The sequence below is a fragment of the Propithecus coquereli genome, unplaced genomic scaffold, assembly GCF_000956105.1.
Source record: "Propithecus coquereli isolate 6110/MARCELLA unplaced genomic scaffold, Pcoq_1.0 Scaffold50, whole genome shotgun sequence".
NCBI classification, from domain to species: domain Eukaryota; kingdom Metazoa; phylum Chordata; class Mammalia; order Primates; family Indriidae; genus Propithecus; species Propithecus coquereli.
The window spans coordinates 862,058-879,454 of NW_012150841.1; positions in this window are offsets into that span (position 1 = coordinate 862,058).

A 17,397-nucleotide genomic window follows, 5' to 3' on the forward strand; every position below is an offset into this window, starting at 1 on the left:
AAAAAACACATGGTGGGCCAGATTTGACTCACAGGCTATATAGTTCACCAATACCCATTATAGACTCCCAGGGGGACAGAGATCTCATTTGTTTTATTCATTGTTTCCCCAGTGCCTAAGATATCCCTCACATAGTAGGTACTCAATAAATATTGAAAACAAGATAGTCTACTCTCTGGTACAGGTGCATATCTTGCTTAAGTTGACATAGAGGACATATGTCCAAGGCCACCAAAGCCACAGATGACCATGAGAAGGGTGTTCACTGCCTAGTTAACAAGAGTTTTAAAAAATTATTTTTAATGGACGTTTCAGGGATCAAATTCAGTTGCTTGAAAGAAGAAAGGAAGAAGGTGTTGGCAATTGGTGGAGTTTTAAGAAAATTGTGAAAGTTTGGAAGGAAAAGCAGTGGGAAATTTAAAAAAAAAAAGGGGGCATATAATGTACTGCTTAGCTGGGGTTAGAGAGCATGAGTGAGAGGTGGCAATGACCCAGAAGGTAGCAGTTTCCTCTGTTTAAAAACCTTTGATGTTCAGTTTGAGTTGAAGTTGTAAGTGTGCCCTTCAGTCAGTTAGTGTGCATTGTACACATTAGGTGTGTATTTATCAAACTGTACAAAAGCAAATTATGAAAACAAAATGTATGTAAAAAATATATTAAATAAATAAATAAAATTTAAAAATAAAAATGTTTGATGGTACTGCAGGAGCATGGGGGAGGCTGCAAATTCCATTTCAAGTCAGCTCTGAAGCTGCTGAGCAGACACTATGGGCAAAACTCATCCTCCTGAGGAGGAAAAATTTATGAACAAGAAGTTGTCATTAAAATTAAGTGGGAGACATGTCCACGAAATATTATGGCAACTCGATCCCTTTATGAATCTTGTGCTGGCTGAATGTGTAGTGATCACAACTCATGGGCAGTGGAACAATATTGAAATGTTAGTAATACAAGGAAATATTATCATCATATTAGAAGCCTTGGAGAAAGCATACATAATGGCTGTGTTCAGCAGATAAATCAATTACTCCCACATGTCCCCTCTCCAAAAGGCCTGTTTCACTATGATGTAAAAATCAGGTCATGTACATTCTTCATATTAAACGTTTTTATTAAATTAAAAAAAAAAAAAACTCTAGTGACTCCTAAGATCAGTTCCAAAATCCTTGGAACTGCATATAAAGTTCTTCATCATTTGGTTCCAATCTACATTTCTAGCTATTTCACTCCAAGAACCCTTTTTCCAATGTGTACTGTTTCTAGAGCCTCATGGAGCCATTCAATGTTTCCCTCAACAAACCCTGTACTTTCACCACTCAGTGCCTTTGCTCTGGCTATTTCCTGCCCTACAATGCCTTTCTTTTCCTCTCCATCCAGCACATTCTTATCACTCTTCGAGACCTAGCTCAAACATACTTACACTGTTGAAGCCTTCATGACTCACTTAACCAGGAGACAATTACTCTCTCATTCCACTATGCTTAGCCATGACATTATATCCTAATTATTTGTTTGCATGTCTGCCTTTGTGCTGAGACAGAGAGCTCCTTGAAAGCTACTTCTAATATTCTGGTGCTTAAGCAGAATTGGCAAAAATGCAGAGTCCACGATGCTGCATTTAAAGCCATTATAGGGCCGGGCGCGGTGGCTCACGCCTGTAATCCTAGCTCTCTGGGAGGCCGAGGCGGGCGGATTGTTTGAGCTCAGGAGTTCGAGACCGGCCTGGGCAGGAGCGGGACCCTGTCTCTACTAAAAGTAGAGGGAAATTAATTGGACAACTAAAAATATATAGAAAAAATTAGCCGGGCATGGTGGCGCATGCCTGTAGTCCCAGCTACTCGGGAGGCTGAGGCAGGAGGATCGCTTGAGCCCAGGAGTTTGAGGTTGTTGTGAGCTAGGCTGACGCCACGGCACTCACTCTAGCCCGGGCAAAAGAGTGAGACTCTGTCTCAAAAAAAAAAAAAAAGCCATTATAGCAGTAGTTCGTACTGTATCCTATCTTGCCACATCGATGTTTTCCTTCTGCATTGATCCCTTAGCAGTGAAATCTTCTATTTTGCCACTCTAGGACCCAGTTACAGGAGAAAATATCCCTATGCAAGGTTAATAACCTTATCTGCAAGAAGGGCCCGATATTGTATACTGAAGTATGCAAAAGATCTTTAGAGAAATTTTCAATCCAATGTACATTTTCAGGGAAATGCATATTTTCATCAGTTAATTTACACGTAACTTACCAATGTAATCTACTTTTAGTCATCATACTCCAAACTCAATTCATTTCCTTACGAAGCAAAGCAACCTATTTTTTTCTCTATTAACAGGGTGTTTTTGGCAACTAAAACTTGACACATAATAATGTTAAACATGATTTCTAGGTACTTCAAAATAAAGTTCCCAAATGAACACAATAGAGTTTAGGATCTCTTGGTAGAGAACTCATCAGGGGACTATAAAAGAACCTGACCTTTCCTTTTCTTTTCTTTCCTTTTCTTCCTTTTTTTCTTTCTTTCTTCCTTCTTTCCTTCCTCTCCTTCTCTCTTTTTTTCCTTCATACTTTGTGGTCTCTATGAAATGGTTTCATAGCATAATTAAAAATATATTTTAAAAAGTTCTATGAGGTTACATGGAACACACCAAAAAGTTGTTAGCCCAAAATTAAACAGTTTGAATGTTACATTTAAACAAACATCCTTCTGAACCTGAACTTTTGACGCTTTATTTTATAATAGGTTTTGAAGAAGTAGACTCATTCTTCACAAGTTTTTCTCACTTAAAACAGTTATCAAGGTATAAGTTTTCATTTCATGAAACAATCTGACCAAAATGACAACTATGACAACTAATACTAATTTTCAAATGGACATCCTTATTCAACAACTATTTCCTGAACAAGAGACTATGTTGGACATGGGAAAGGTAACAAAAAGTTAATTTTATAAATCTTGAGAATCTCCCAGAAATGGTCCAGTTAATAGCAGGAAAAAAAGAGGGAAGGGAGCTAGCTTCTGATAATAGACTCATCCATGGGAATGGGGCAGACATTCAGACTCAGCTCAGCCACAGATGCTGGGAGATGGCCCAGGGAGAGGGCAACACTCGATATCTGGAATATTGTAACAAACAAGAGGGGGAAGCCTAGGAAAATAGTCCCTCAGGTGCCCTTTACAAGGACAGAGGAACACTCTTACCCATGAGATGTCTAATGACTATAGTCCAGTTTCCCAAGAGTTTACAGAAAAGCAAAGAGAGTCATTAAATCAGGTCAGTAGTACCAGTGAATTCAGACAACTGATGCAGCCATAGTCTAAGTCTCTACTACCAAGAAAGAGTAAGGCAAAGTATCAGATTTTCAGGGACTAACAGACAAGTTACTACAATGAGACAGGCCCCAGCTATCAAAGTAGATGACCCATTATTAGAACTGAGGCACAAAGTCAGAAGCCAACTTAAGAGCAAAAACCATGAGACTGCATCACAGAATTCTTTAGATGACTCTTGCCTCTCTTCAATATTGTCCCTGAAGGCTACAGTGAGGTTGAGTATGCGTTGGGGTTCAAGTGCAATGAACAGCAGAGAGGAGAGTACTACAAAATCCAGCAAATGGTGCTGAGAATTTGTCCCTGCCTTCATGACATACACTGCAAGACAGAGAGGGGGAGGAGGTAGATCCTACCCAAGAAGAAACATGAGTTACTGTTTTATCAGAGTAAGACTTCGTGGATATTGAGTGGCAAAAACAAAAGCTGTTTCCTACTACAAGTTTCAGCACATTGCTGTTGCCTAATGAATAAAGAGTAAGAAAATGATGGCATGTTTTCTGAGAGATTTAAGTAATAGATCCTTCAAAATAATTAGCTAATTGGGATTCATGTTGACTTAAATATATTGGATAGGATTAAAGCCTCACAGTTTATTGAAAGTTCTAAATGAACTTTGGACTGATGATTGGGCCTAGTATATAAATGCAGTAATGAACTTTGCTCTCTCTTAAATTCTCTCTGTCTTTCTCTGCTTAATGTAATCTAGAATTATAAAGCTATAAGCAAATATCTATAACTTGTAGTATATATCAAGTGCTTTAAGAACTTGTGGCCTATTCTTTCTAGTACTACAAGGTCAATGAAGCTAACTAATGACACCAAAAATAAAGACATATTTGTGATCAAACTCATGGCCATTGGCCATCACACCCAGGAGTAGAGGATGGATTCATTCTATGATAGCAACCACCATAGCCTAGGAATATAATTCCAAAATAATCCCCAGCTTCCCTTTATAGCCATTATGGATTTCATTGTTAGCTAATGGCTTAAATTTTAGTTCTCTATTCAGAACAATTTCTTTTCAAAATCATAGCTTCTTTTCTAACTGTGAGTTGAGACCCAGAAAAGGGTTATAAAATCATTTAATTATGTTGGGACCAGAATTTTTAATTAAACAGAAGACAATAAAATAGAACTGAAGAGCAGAGAAGACAAGCAAAGCAAAGAAAAAAATTTTTGGTTTACTGTTGTGTGCATGTGTGTGTGTGTGTGCATGCTAGGTTCCAATATTAACTACATTTCTTTCTGTGGATTACAGTTTAAAAATAGGTAAGACATAAACATAGACATAGAAATTGATACATGAAATAAATGGCTGGCTTACTTTCTGCAAAATACTGTAACTGAGCCCTATGCAAGACACCTTACTCCATAATATTAATGGACATCTACAAAAATACAATCATAATAAAAATGGCCATTTTTTGACAACAGGGATAACTGAAAGTTAAAACAGGGAGAATGAGTAACCTAAATATTTATGTAAAGTCTAAAAGACAAACTCAAAACTTAAGCTAAACTTCTCCAAACTTAATTTTCTTATGTTAAAAAAAATCAGAGGCCAGGCACAGTGGCTCATGCCTGTAATCCTAGCACTTTGGGAGGTTAAGAAGGGAGGATCACTTGAGGTCAGAAGTTTTAGATCAGCCTAGGCAATATAGTGAGACCCCCATCTCAATAAGAAATTTTTTAAAAAATTAGCCAAGTGCCTATAGTTCCAGCTACTTGGGAGGCTGAAGCAGTAGGATCACTTGAGCCCAGGAGTCCAAAACTGCAGTGATCTATGATCACACCACTGCACTCTAGTCTGGGCAACACAGCAAGATCCTGTCTCAAGAAAAAGAAAAAAAAAATCGGGGATTGTTTAAAAGAATATCCAAGTTCTCAAACTACTTGACTCTGTTCTACTCTGTTCTGTTACTATTCTTCTGTTCTTCCAACCCCAAATCTGAGCATAGTCATTCACTTTCATCCAATTCTAATATCAGATGTTTTTCATACAGAATATTTACATGTTCCTTATTTTAAGAAACCTTCTTTTTCCACTATAATTTGAATTCCCATTCAACAATGAAAATATAGAAGAAAGAAAAATCACTCTTAAGTCCACCATTTAAAGCAAATAGTGAATATTTTTCTAAGCAGGATGAATTATACAATACTTTCAGAAAGATTAATTTATAAGGGTAAATTTAGAGATCACACTATATAGGGTCTTTTATTTGACTTATTTTACATCTTTAAGTTATATAAATATACTTCCTATTAAAATGAAGAGCAAATCAGTATAGCATTACAGTGTCAGCCTTTGTGTTGGCAAAAATATCCACTGATATTTTGGAGTGGAGGGTGAATGCTAGAATTCCTTTTAAATACATTATCAGCTACATAATTCTCTTCTGATCTCACACCCACTTGTGCTGATCTTCCATTTTCCCTGCCCAGGCACAGAATGGAAAGAGATCAGAAAGGAATTCTTACAGGGAAGTATTTTGACCCTCCACTCCCATTCTGCTCAAACTCCAGTTTAAAGATAGAAATGAAATCCAAGCAGGGTGTGGTTGCACTGTGGGATGTGAGTTTGGCTAGAACCTGAGCATTGTTATCTCATCTGTTTAACCCATTCCCTGGGATCTCAAAGTCCTATCTCTGATTCCTTCCTTCTCAACCCTCTGAACCTTGCACAGAAAGAGCTGGCATTTGAGAACTGAATCAGAGTGATGAGCATCATCTAAACCCCGAGTTCTTACTATGGTCCATAAGATCCTTTATCATCAGGCCTCTGTCTAGCCCTATGACTTCCTCTCCTGCAAACTTCCTCTTATTTGTGCTGCCCTCCTTGCAGGCTTCAAACAGATCCTGCATGTTCCTGCTACACATGCTGTTCCCCCTGCCTGCAAAGCTTGTTCCTTGGGTTTCTGCATGGCCTAATTCAGAATCTTCTTCTACCTCTGGACCTAAAACTTTCCTGCCCCATCACTTTGTATCCTATGTCCCCTGCTCTATTTGTCTTCATAGCACTTATTATTATTCCCAAGGTTATTTCTATTTGTTTATTATCTGCCTCCCTCCACAAGAATATAAGCTCCATGAGGGCAACAATTTTGTTTTTTGCACTGCTATATCTCCAGCACCTAACACAATGCTTAATAGGCAGTCAGTAAATATTTGTTGTTTAAATGAATGGATCTAGCCAGAAAAAAAAAAAACAAGTGATGACTCGCTATGGAGGTAAGCAGTGTCAAGCAGGGTAGACATCAAATTCTAAAGATCAGATGATGACCCAAAGTCCAAGAATCAGCCCTTCTGTTCCTCCTGTAAGTGATTTAGTGCTCTTCTGCCCACAGCCACAGGAATAAAATAATAAGAATCCCCGCTCTAAGCCTGTGGAATATTTCCAAGCACTGCTCTGCACTACTTAATCGGGCCCTCCTTTCTCTTCAGGTGCCCCTTCTCCATTTTATTTGGCTTTGAATCCAGACTTCCTCCCTTCACCCTAGTGACTCAGTCTGGACCAAGCCCAAGTGTGGCAGTTCCCACGACAATGCTTCTAGTATGTACTTCTGCTTTAAGATCCTGTAAGCAAACAGCCTGACCCCACCTCAGCCAGTGCAGGCCTTCGTAACACTGCTGTTTCCATCCCACCCTTAAACCCAGCTCCTCCTTTCCCCACTTCCAGCTTCACTAGAGAGAACAGGCCTTTCGCAGGCTGCCACCATGCCCGGGGACTTACCACTCTACTTGTCAGTTATATGAGCCAATAAATTACCTTTTTAAATCGAAACTATTTGAATAATTTCAGTTGCATCTGAAAGAGTCCTAATTAATATAGTGACAAATTATAGGGATGGAACTTATAAGCAGTAGTCTACTCTTGTAAACAGATGTTTGGGAACATCTTTGTTCTAGTAAGGAAAAATATGGAGAGAGTTCATCCAGTTTGAAACAGAATCTCAGTGAAATTCGTGGGTAGGAGGGTCAATTGCTTCAGAGCTGTGGTCCTCAACCCTGGGGCTGCAGACTGGTACCAGTCCATGGCCTGTTAGGAACCAGGCTGTACAGCAGGAGGTGAATGGCGGGCAAGAGCAAGCAAAGCTTCATCTGTATTTACAGCTGTTCTCCATCACTTGCATCCCTGACTGAGCTCCACCTCCTGTTAGATCAGCGGCAGCTTTAGGTTCCCATAGGAGCACGAACCCTACTGTAAACTGTGCATGCGAGGGATCTAGGTTGCACACTCCTTATGAGACTCTACTGCCTGATGATCTGAAGCAGAGCTGAGGCGGTGATGCTAGTGCTGGGGAGCAGCTGCAAATACAGATTATCATTTTAGCAGAGAGGTTTGACTGCACAATAAATGTAATGCTCTTGAATCATCCTGAAACCATTCCCGCTCACCCCAGGTCCGTGGAAAAATTGTCTTCCATGAAACCGCACCCTGGTGCCAAAAAGGTTGGGGACTGCTGTGAGAAAGGGAGCCGGCATTGGCCCCGGCAGTGCTGCTGTGTATGCTTAACTGCAAAACTGGGATATGAACTAGGTGTCTGGGAGAAATGCTCACTCATCTTGACTAGGTTCACTTGGCAATGATTGGGGTATTACGGGTGTAGATTACTGACAGGCTGACAGCAATCAAGAGGTTTAAAGAGATGAGGTTAATTCTACAACCCACCACTGATTGTGACTTAGTCCCGCCAACAGGTTTCCTTAACTCTTGGTTTAAGACTGAAACTTCAATATAAATATATTTGGCTTTGGGGCCAGATCGGGTTGAGAAAACTGTGTCTGATTAAAGAAGACAGTCTAAAACCTGATAGAATTATTTTAAGTGTGGCTATAAGTCAACAGCAGTAATTTATAGGAGTGGTTCCCAAACCTTGCTGGGTATGAAAAGTACTAGAAAAAATTCTGAAAACACAGATTTCAAGATTCCAACCCTAGGTTTTCAAGTTCAAAAATCCCAAGATAAAGTCTAGGAATTGCTTATTGTTTTTAACAAGTATTCCCACATTTGCTGAAGCAGAGGCATTTATGCTCTGCTGCCATGCCATTAATTCCCCTTGATTTTAGAAAAATAGTTTATAGGCAATGTGTATAAATTGATTATTTTTACTCTTTGCTTATGAGAATACATGCAATATTCTTGTAAGAACATTTTTTTTTTTTTTTTTTTTTTTGGAGACAGAGTCTCAACTCTGTTGCCTGGGCTAGAGTTCTGTGGTGTCAGCCTAGCTCGCAGCAACCTCAAATTCCTGGGCTCAAGCAATCCTCCTGCCTCAGCCTCCTGAGTAACTGGTACTATAGGCATGTGCCACCATGCCCAGCTAATTTTTCCTATAAATATTTTTTTTAGTTTTCCAGCTAATTTCTTTCTATTTTTAGTAGAGATGGAGTCTCGCTCTTGCTCAGGCTAATCTTGAACTTCTGACCTCTAGTGATCCTCATGCCTCGGCCTCCCAGAGTGCTAGGATTATAGGCATGAGCCACTGCACCAGCCTAGAACAATGTTTTTTTAATGACATTTGAAAACCAGCACACAAAGCAAAACATGAGAGGTAATAGACTGAAGCAAAGGTAGGTCAGACAGGCAATAGATGAGACCCAGAGTCTAGCAAGACCAACCTGAATGAGATGGCCTATATAGCTGATGCCCATAAAATATGAAACCCTCCAGACAAGAGAATGAATTCTTTGCATGTTCAGTGGTAGAGACATTGTGGAAGACCTATCAAGAAAAGCCCAGTATCAGAGGTATTTGCCAACAGGTACCAGGCAGAAGTCCAGGCAGGCACAAAGTCAACATCAGGGAAGTCTAACAACAGTCTTCCAGTCAACTGTACCTCCAGGAGGACAAGGACCTTCTCTGATGGATTCTCTTCCATACCACAACTCCTAGCCAATTTCTGACATTTCATGCATCCTCAGTAATTATTTATTGAGTGAATAAATTATAAATCAACAAAGATTTTTTTTTCATTTGAAGGGTAACAAAACCCAACAAAAATATTATCATCAGGACATGGTTTCTCCATCTTTTCCTTTGGATGACTTCATTCTCAGATCACCAGAACCTCTCAGGGCTACATGCTCTCTCAGTCACATCCAGCAGGAAAAGGGAGAAATTTTTCACACTCAGGAATTAACAGGGAAAAGTATAATATATTGCATTGCTTCTGCTTAGAACATACACCATTTTTGAGCCAATCACTAGAATTAAGGTAATGTAAAGTTCTGATTGTTTGAACTCTCTTGGAGAATGGCATTGGGTCAGCTAGTTTCACAGTAATCAACGGTGCTGAGCGGGGGAGGGTGAATTCACCAAAGGGAAAATCTGTTAAAGTTATTTCCTAGGAGTGACTGAGCATTGGACTCCATAAACACTAAATGTTCACTACAAAGACTTAGCAGGCCCAGGCATGAGAGTGCCACCTGAGTCAGGTAGTCTTGCAGCAAGGACCCAGTCATGGGGTCTAGACATGGCTCAAGTTCCTAGGAAAACTGATGGGAGTAAGGCAATGCTAGAGTATTTGGAGTACAGATTGGGGTGACCAAAGATGTATGACTCAGTCATGAGCCAATGTTATCAGGAACTGTCACTAAAACTAAGGAGAGGGGCAAGACCTCAGGTAATGTTAAAGTGGCACCAGCCCCGAGACTGATTTAATATTAAGCTCTCAAATGTTTCCTTGAATAAGAACATGGCTTTTGGTGAAGTTGAGGACGTGGGTAGTGTTCAGAGATGAATTAGAGGAAGTAGGAGTATTTAAGATACTAAATGTAGAAAGATCAGGGTAATAGTAAGCGTCAGACTATCACCATGGGGACCCATTTATTATTCTCTTTCTCTCCTAGATCTTCAGTATCTTCTCCAGTACTAGTACTTTACCTTTAATCGGGATTCAGACTCTTATATTAAACTGCATATTGGATGTATTTACTAAGATACGCCACAGGCACCGAGACTTTAACTTTCCACTTCATCTCCCACCTCTCCTTGCCCCAGCCTGTTCTATATTTTCCTCTAAACCTGGTTTTTCTCCTGTCTTGCTAGTCTCAATCAATAGCACCTCATCCAAGCCAAAAACCTTTCCATCCAGTGTCAATAGACACTGGCAGTGTCTATTGAACCAAATCACCCAATGTTTATATATGTACAAGCAATACTGGCTCAATAAATACTTCCAACTCTCTGCTAATCAAATGACCGTACACAAAACATCATTATCAGTGCCTTGCTTTGAGAGCATTGTATGAACAGTTTTGCCTTGGCACTTATATAGCACAATAGATCAGACATTGTCTGAATTAGAAGTAAATTTTGAATTTCTATAAGTAAATTAGAATAAAGCATATAAATAAATTTGAATAAAGCAGAGATAGCTCAACTTTATTGGAATATTTTGCTGAGACTACACGATATACTTTCATCAGCAATTTACAGATGTAAATGGCCTACAGTCCTGTAATAAACATATTGTATCTGTGAAGATGAAAGACAGCATTCCAAGCATGGGTTGTCTCCCTTAATTATAATTATAGATAGCCTACTTTGTACCATCATTCTGGAGAAGACCCAGGGGATCTTTGGGTGTCAATTTGAAAACTCTACCACAATAGTAATGTAAGTAATCAATCAGAAACTCCAAGTAGACGCAGTGATTCCAAATAGACATAGTAGCATTCTTACTACCAGCCAACAATGAAATTTCTTTTGAATTTATGGATTAATAGGCCTAGTTATATGTAATCATTTTGGCTCACCTACTTAAATGATACTTTGATTATGTAAGATTCTGCAATTTCAAAGCATGTTTCTAGGTTACCATGTGTGTGTATCATTGTTTTGATTGTAATATATGACCTGCTTTAACTATTCAAACAAGAGACATTATATAATGTGTTTATAGGTATATGCTTCATAGTAAAATTTCTTAGATGAATCTATGATAGGCTCTAATTTTAATAGTGAGATTTTTTGAATGTGTTGCCTCCTTGCTCTTCTTTGCAAGAAAGTTTCTGTATTGAAAATACAGAAATTATATCATTTTAAAAAGGTAAAAGTACCTATTATTATTTATACATTTTTAGGTACTGACTAATGTCCCTTTTAAAGTAATATTTTTGTCCTTCTTTTCAAAAAGTGTCACATTAGACAATGTTTATCTTGTAACTCCAATGAATAACTTAGAAGTAATACTGATAAACTTGCTTAAGACACAGCCTTGGTGCTCTCTGGTGAAAAGACTCTAGGCGATGAATGCTTTACAGAAACAAATGATCTGAAGTTTAACCAAAGGATCAGGGGCAAAAAAAGGGGAAAGAAATAGTTGGAGTTGGAGATAACATTATTTTCAGAGGTATATTTCAGAAGTAACCAAATATACAAAATGCATTATTAACTGTTTTAAAAAGATTTAAAGCTTGGCTGTTTGAAAATAATACACAGCCTTGTGATTACTTTGTAAAAATTCATTAAGCTGTTTAATGACATACGCACTTTTCGGTATGTACGTTATACTTAAATTTAAAAAGCTTACTTTAAAAATGCACAACCTCTAACACATTTAATAGGCACCTGAGATGATAAAAATTCTAAACTATCAATACAAAAAAATAAAAACTCACTATTCTTTATCTTTTCCTTAGTATGAATCTCTTTAATTCATAAAACAAGCTCACTCATTCATGACAAGAACTGCCCATTTCTACTGATGATCCATACTGCATTTGCATGTGTTAAAAATTAAATTAAGATAAAAATTATAAAGGCAAGACCTCTGTCACTTTCAAATGGTGTGCTCAAATAAGTCCTGGAAATTCTAATTACTTAATGTTTACATATACCTTACTAGACATGCTGCACCAGGTTGAAGATATATTAGAGCTTAATCTGTAAAGATGTAGACCTTGGCCTTTTAGATATGCAATTATACAGTGACTTTTACTGATGCATATTATGTTACAGTGTGTGTGTGTGTGTGTGTGTGTGTGTGTGTGTATGAAAGAGAGAGAGAGAGACTGGCTTTTTTTTCCCAATGAGTCAGTGGTACTGGATCATTAAAATTAGCATTCTTATCTTACTCATTCCGTGGAAACAAGTTCACATGCCAATGGGTCTGTATATTGACACTGGTGAGACCTTCACCCAAAAAAGATATAAATTTTATTAATTTTTCCAGTAAGTATTTAACAAATATTCAATGATAGTGAATCTTTTCCTCACTTATTATTATTATTATTATTATTTTTAGAGATGGAGTCTTACTATGTTGCCCAGGCTGATCTCGAACTCCTGGGCACGAGTAATCCTCCCCAGATGTGTGCCATCACGCCTCACTTATTTTTTACAAGAACATGTGATTATCTACATCCAGTATTCAGCATTTTATGTGCCATAGGAGGATAGATGAGAATATTGCAATTTGGGGTTAAAATGAAGGATCACAAACTGGCAGATTGCAGGACAAATCATATCTAGCAGGTACATTTTGTTTGACCAACGCAATGTTTTTAAAAATTACTTAATTCCCATCATTAAATGATTTGAAGATTTTGTTTAAAAGATCTAGACTTGGAGATTCTCTCGACAATCATAAAATCTGGAAATACTGGACTCATATTGGACTTGTATAACCATATGGAATGAGCTGAGTACGATTACTTCCTTTAAACTGGATGTAAACTCTTCAGTTCAGGGACTGTCTCCGTGCTACACACAGTCTGCTTCAACATTTATATTACCTGCCTGGCTCCTATGGACAGTTCAGGTTATAATTCCTGGTTTTCATAAAGAGTATGATTTAATCATCTGGTAAATTGGTTAATTAAAATTTTATTTTCCCCTCCTACTGTGGAGGATATCGATACCTTTAACTAAGGTATTCTATGTATTGCTTTCAAACTGATCCTTTGTAAGTGCTTTATGACCCTTTAAACAAAAGAAAACAAAATCTTTTTATTAGTTGTTTTAAAACTAGAAAATCAATCAACTCAACGGATTATCAGATGCTTTTTAAAAATATATCTTTGTAAATTCAAATTTCCATATAATTATTTATCCCTGTACTAGAAAAACAGTCTTCATGATAGCTGACAAATAAAATTATCCTCATATACAAATCATGGCATATTTTCATGAAGGTAGCCCAAGATCAAGGTACCCGGCTATCAATTTATGGAAGTATTTGTGTGTATAGACATCCTGCCTTTTATTTCTTTAAAAGTGATGTTTCTATAAAAGCAATTTTGAGGGGTTTTCCCTTGAAGCATGTAGGAAAATTTCTTGATTTTAAATGATGGAGAAATATAAGGAAAACTTTCTCTTTTTTCATTGATAGTCAGTGCTATTATTACATTCACTGTAAGCTTTTCCTATTTATTCAAACATTAGATGCAGGGGGAAAGTGGCATATGAATATTCCACTACATGTCCATCTTTTATGGCAACTTGGCACTCAGAAACTTTGTAAAACAATCTGCTGAAAGACAGATATAATATTCAAGTTTTACCTTGAGGCAATTCCCTAAAAATGAGTTAGGAACAAGGTTTTGCATGGAAACATTGAGGCATCCTTAGCTAATATTAGTGGATACAGCTTACTATATTTAAAAGTGAGGCATTTAATTTCTGTCTCCTTATAAGGATGGAAGAAATTGACTTCCAATTTTTTATTAATATCTTCAAGAACTATTTACTGTGCATAGAAGGGGAGATACATGTGTATATGCTGATATAAATATTTATCAAATGAAACATTTTATAAGTTATATAACATAAAAATTATCATAGTTATACAAGTTATACATTACTAACTTTCCTTGAGAAATTATGTTCTTTCTTCAAAAAAGTAAATTTGCCTTAAAAAAAAACTCTTTGTACCAATGAAAGCTTTGGAAAAGAATTTGAGAAATTCATCATTTATTATCTACTACCTCCTACAAAGATGGGGCTACCACCCACCTTCAGTAGTCTGCAGTCATTCACCCAGGAATAGGGATGAGGATGTATATGTAATGGTCCACCATCCTTCACTCATCCTCTATTCCATCTATATTTTAGCTTTGGATTGTGAGGTGGAATGTAGAATGTAGCCAGAGTACAGAAATAATTTATCCATTCTCTGCAGGGGACTGAATCTGTGACTTAGAACTCCAACCAGCTGAGTCAACAGGCTACGGACAGATAATGCTGTTTACACGGACAGTGCAGTTTAATTTTCCCTTCAAACTAGATCATCCCAGTTTTCCTACCATCTCTCCCACCATTTTTCAATGGTCTCACTAGCTATTCTTTCTCAAAATAAAATAGAATGAGGTCTTCTTTTTATATCCTCGGAGTAGGAAAACTCACCGTCTTCAGCCACATCTGGAGCTGTACTTTTCTACAAATACATACGTCACTTTAGCCTTCTCGCCATGGTTAACATGGTTTACCCACTCTTAGCTACAGACCCTAACAGGCGACACCCAGAAGTAGGGAAGAAGGATTATCAGAAGGGCCTGTGATAGCTTTTTGCATAAATGCTGTTCTCACTATATAGCATATTACTACCCTATGGATAGTTATGTATCTTTATGGATCATAGTACATACAACATGCTTAAACATGTTTGCTGACTTAATAAAGAAACATAGGGAATCTTGTGGCTGAGAGTGGTTCCCAAATTTTAGTGTACAAAAGAAATTACCTGGAGGGTTTTTAAAACATATTTCTGGGCTCCATCCCCAGTTTCTAATTCAGAAAATTGGACGATGCCCCCAAATTTGCATTTTTAACTGGTTCCCAGGTGATGCTGATGCTGTCAATCCAGGAACTACGCTTTCAGAATTACTAGTTTAGACCAAAGGGGTGAACTGTTGTTATGACTGTAAGGTACTCTGTTCGTGTATGCAGCAAAGTAAACATTTTTCTCTACCTTTAGCCTAGCTCTTGTACCCACATATAAAAGATAGAAATGCTACCTAAGATTTAACATGAATGTAGCAAGACTGTAAGATAAATTGATTTCCTATATCTATACGAGAAAATCTATTTAGTTATTACTTAACAGCAATGATTGTGCTAACCAGTAGGGGAGGAAAATGATAGTCTAAAAGAGGGGAAACTAGAGGGTGTTTCTGGGAACAGCAAGGGTGGAGTTGCCAGTGGCAAAAACAGGGCAGTTCTGCTCAGAAGCTATGCTGCCTGGCAGCTCCAAAAGTGTGAGCCTGAATTTTCTCCTCTCAAAAACAGGACACAGCTGCTCTGCCATCTCCCCGATTATCTCTCCTCCACACCAAAGAGAGTTCTTAGTTTAAGCTCTCTCCATTCCGTAGGGAAGGAATGAATCATGTGCTTCTCTGCTATTTTGCCTAAGCTTAAATATAATTTAAGAAAGGTGATTTCTAATGCCATTTGCTAAGTCCAAAATGCCATAGCAATGTAACAGCGTCAACAAGAAATGATCCAGTTAGAAGTCTAAAGAAGAACATTTCTAAAATCAATGTTAGAGATTAATTTACTTTCATGGCAAAGAAGGCAAGTGCACATCCAATGAGAATTTAATGTAGCAAGCAGCAAAAGGGGATCAGTGGAATCAAGCAATTAAAATGCCCATATTTAGACAAGAACAGTTTCTTCTTTTATATAATATTTAGAAAAAGGTCTCCAGTTTTAGGTAGAGCTCAATGTTCCTTAAATTTAAATTGCTTCTTCATGTTGCAAGTGGAAGTGTTCTCTGTGTAACGTGAGAATATTCCTTTACAGTTGGATACAATACCCAGATTAGCAGCATCAGCATATTATCCTTATGAAGGATCAAGGCTTTCAATAAAAGCTGAGGGAAGCAACCCCTGTGTACCTACCTTCAAAACGAAAAGGTCCTTCAGACTTCTTTTACTAAACTCTTTGCTAGCTGCATACAAAACACTGCCTTTGGCAATCTGTCCTGTATTCTCCTGGTGTCATTTAACTTGTTCTTTTTTTAATCCTCCTTTTTCTTGTAAACTGGGAATTGGGTCTAAGAGCTTGATTAGATTTAGGCTAGACATTTTTGGCATAGATACTTCATACTGACACTGTAATCAAATGACTACACCAGGAACCACATGTTTTCAACTTGTCTGTGACACTACGCTTAATCACCATGTTAAGTTATCAAGTATCTCCGTTAGAAAGGTGAGGTTTTTTTCCCCTTTGTAATTCACAAGTAACGTCTGAGTTAATACTTGGACACACTATGTGGATTCCCTCCTCCCCGTAGCTTCTTACCTAATGATTTTGGCTTCTATTGATTATCTTTGCCTGATCCAATTATTTCATTAAAGGTTCCAAAATGTTGATTTTTCTAATTCTATTATTTCTTCCATATTAATGAGCTGACAGTCTTTTGTTAAAAAAAAACTTTCACACATTAACTGGTTTCAACAGTTCTTTCAAAAAATGATAAATAATTTCTTACCTATTTCCAGAATAAGATGCTGATATAAATGTACCTCCACTGGTAGCAAATGAATTTTTCTCTCTGTCTCCCTCTCTCTCTTTCTCTCTCTCTCTGCTCAGAACTCATGGGTTTTTATTTATTCAATGTTTTATGATCATGTAGTTATTCTTTAGAGATGTTTAATTGATTCTGAATTTGGTCAATGGAAGCTGCCTCAAGCTGGTTCCTGTGTTTGAGGACTTTCTTGCTTCCTGGCACAAGATATTGCAGGTTCTATTTTTACCCAGCTGCCTCAGACTTGGAATTAGCCATTTCTTTAAGGAAACCTGGTTACTTTAGAGATATTTCCAATGCAAATTTAACATTACATGAATTTTTTTCTTAAATTATTTGATTTCATATCCGTGCATCGTGCTTTTCTTACACTGAAAATCTTTTCCAAAAACTATGCAAAAACAGTTTAAAAATTATAATACCAATATTATTACTAGCAATAAAAATCATTAAGCGATGTTTATGTTTTCTTAACACTTCTAAGTGTTCTTTTACTCTTTAGATTGCATCTCACTAAGGATGCACAGAGTATTACATTCAAAATTCACTGGAATAAATTTTTTTCCTCTGTGTGGTTATGTTTGCAATTTGATATA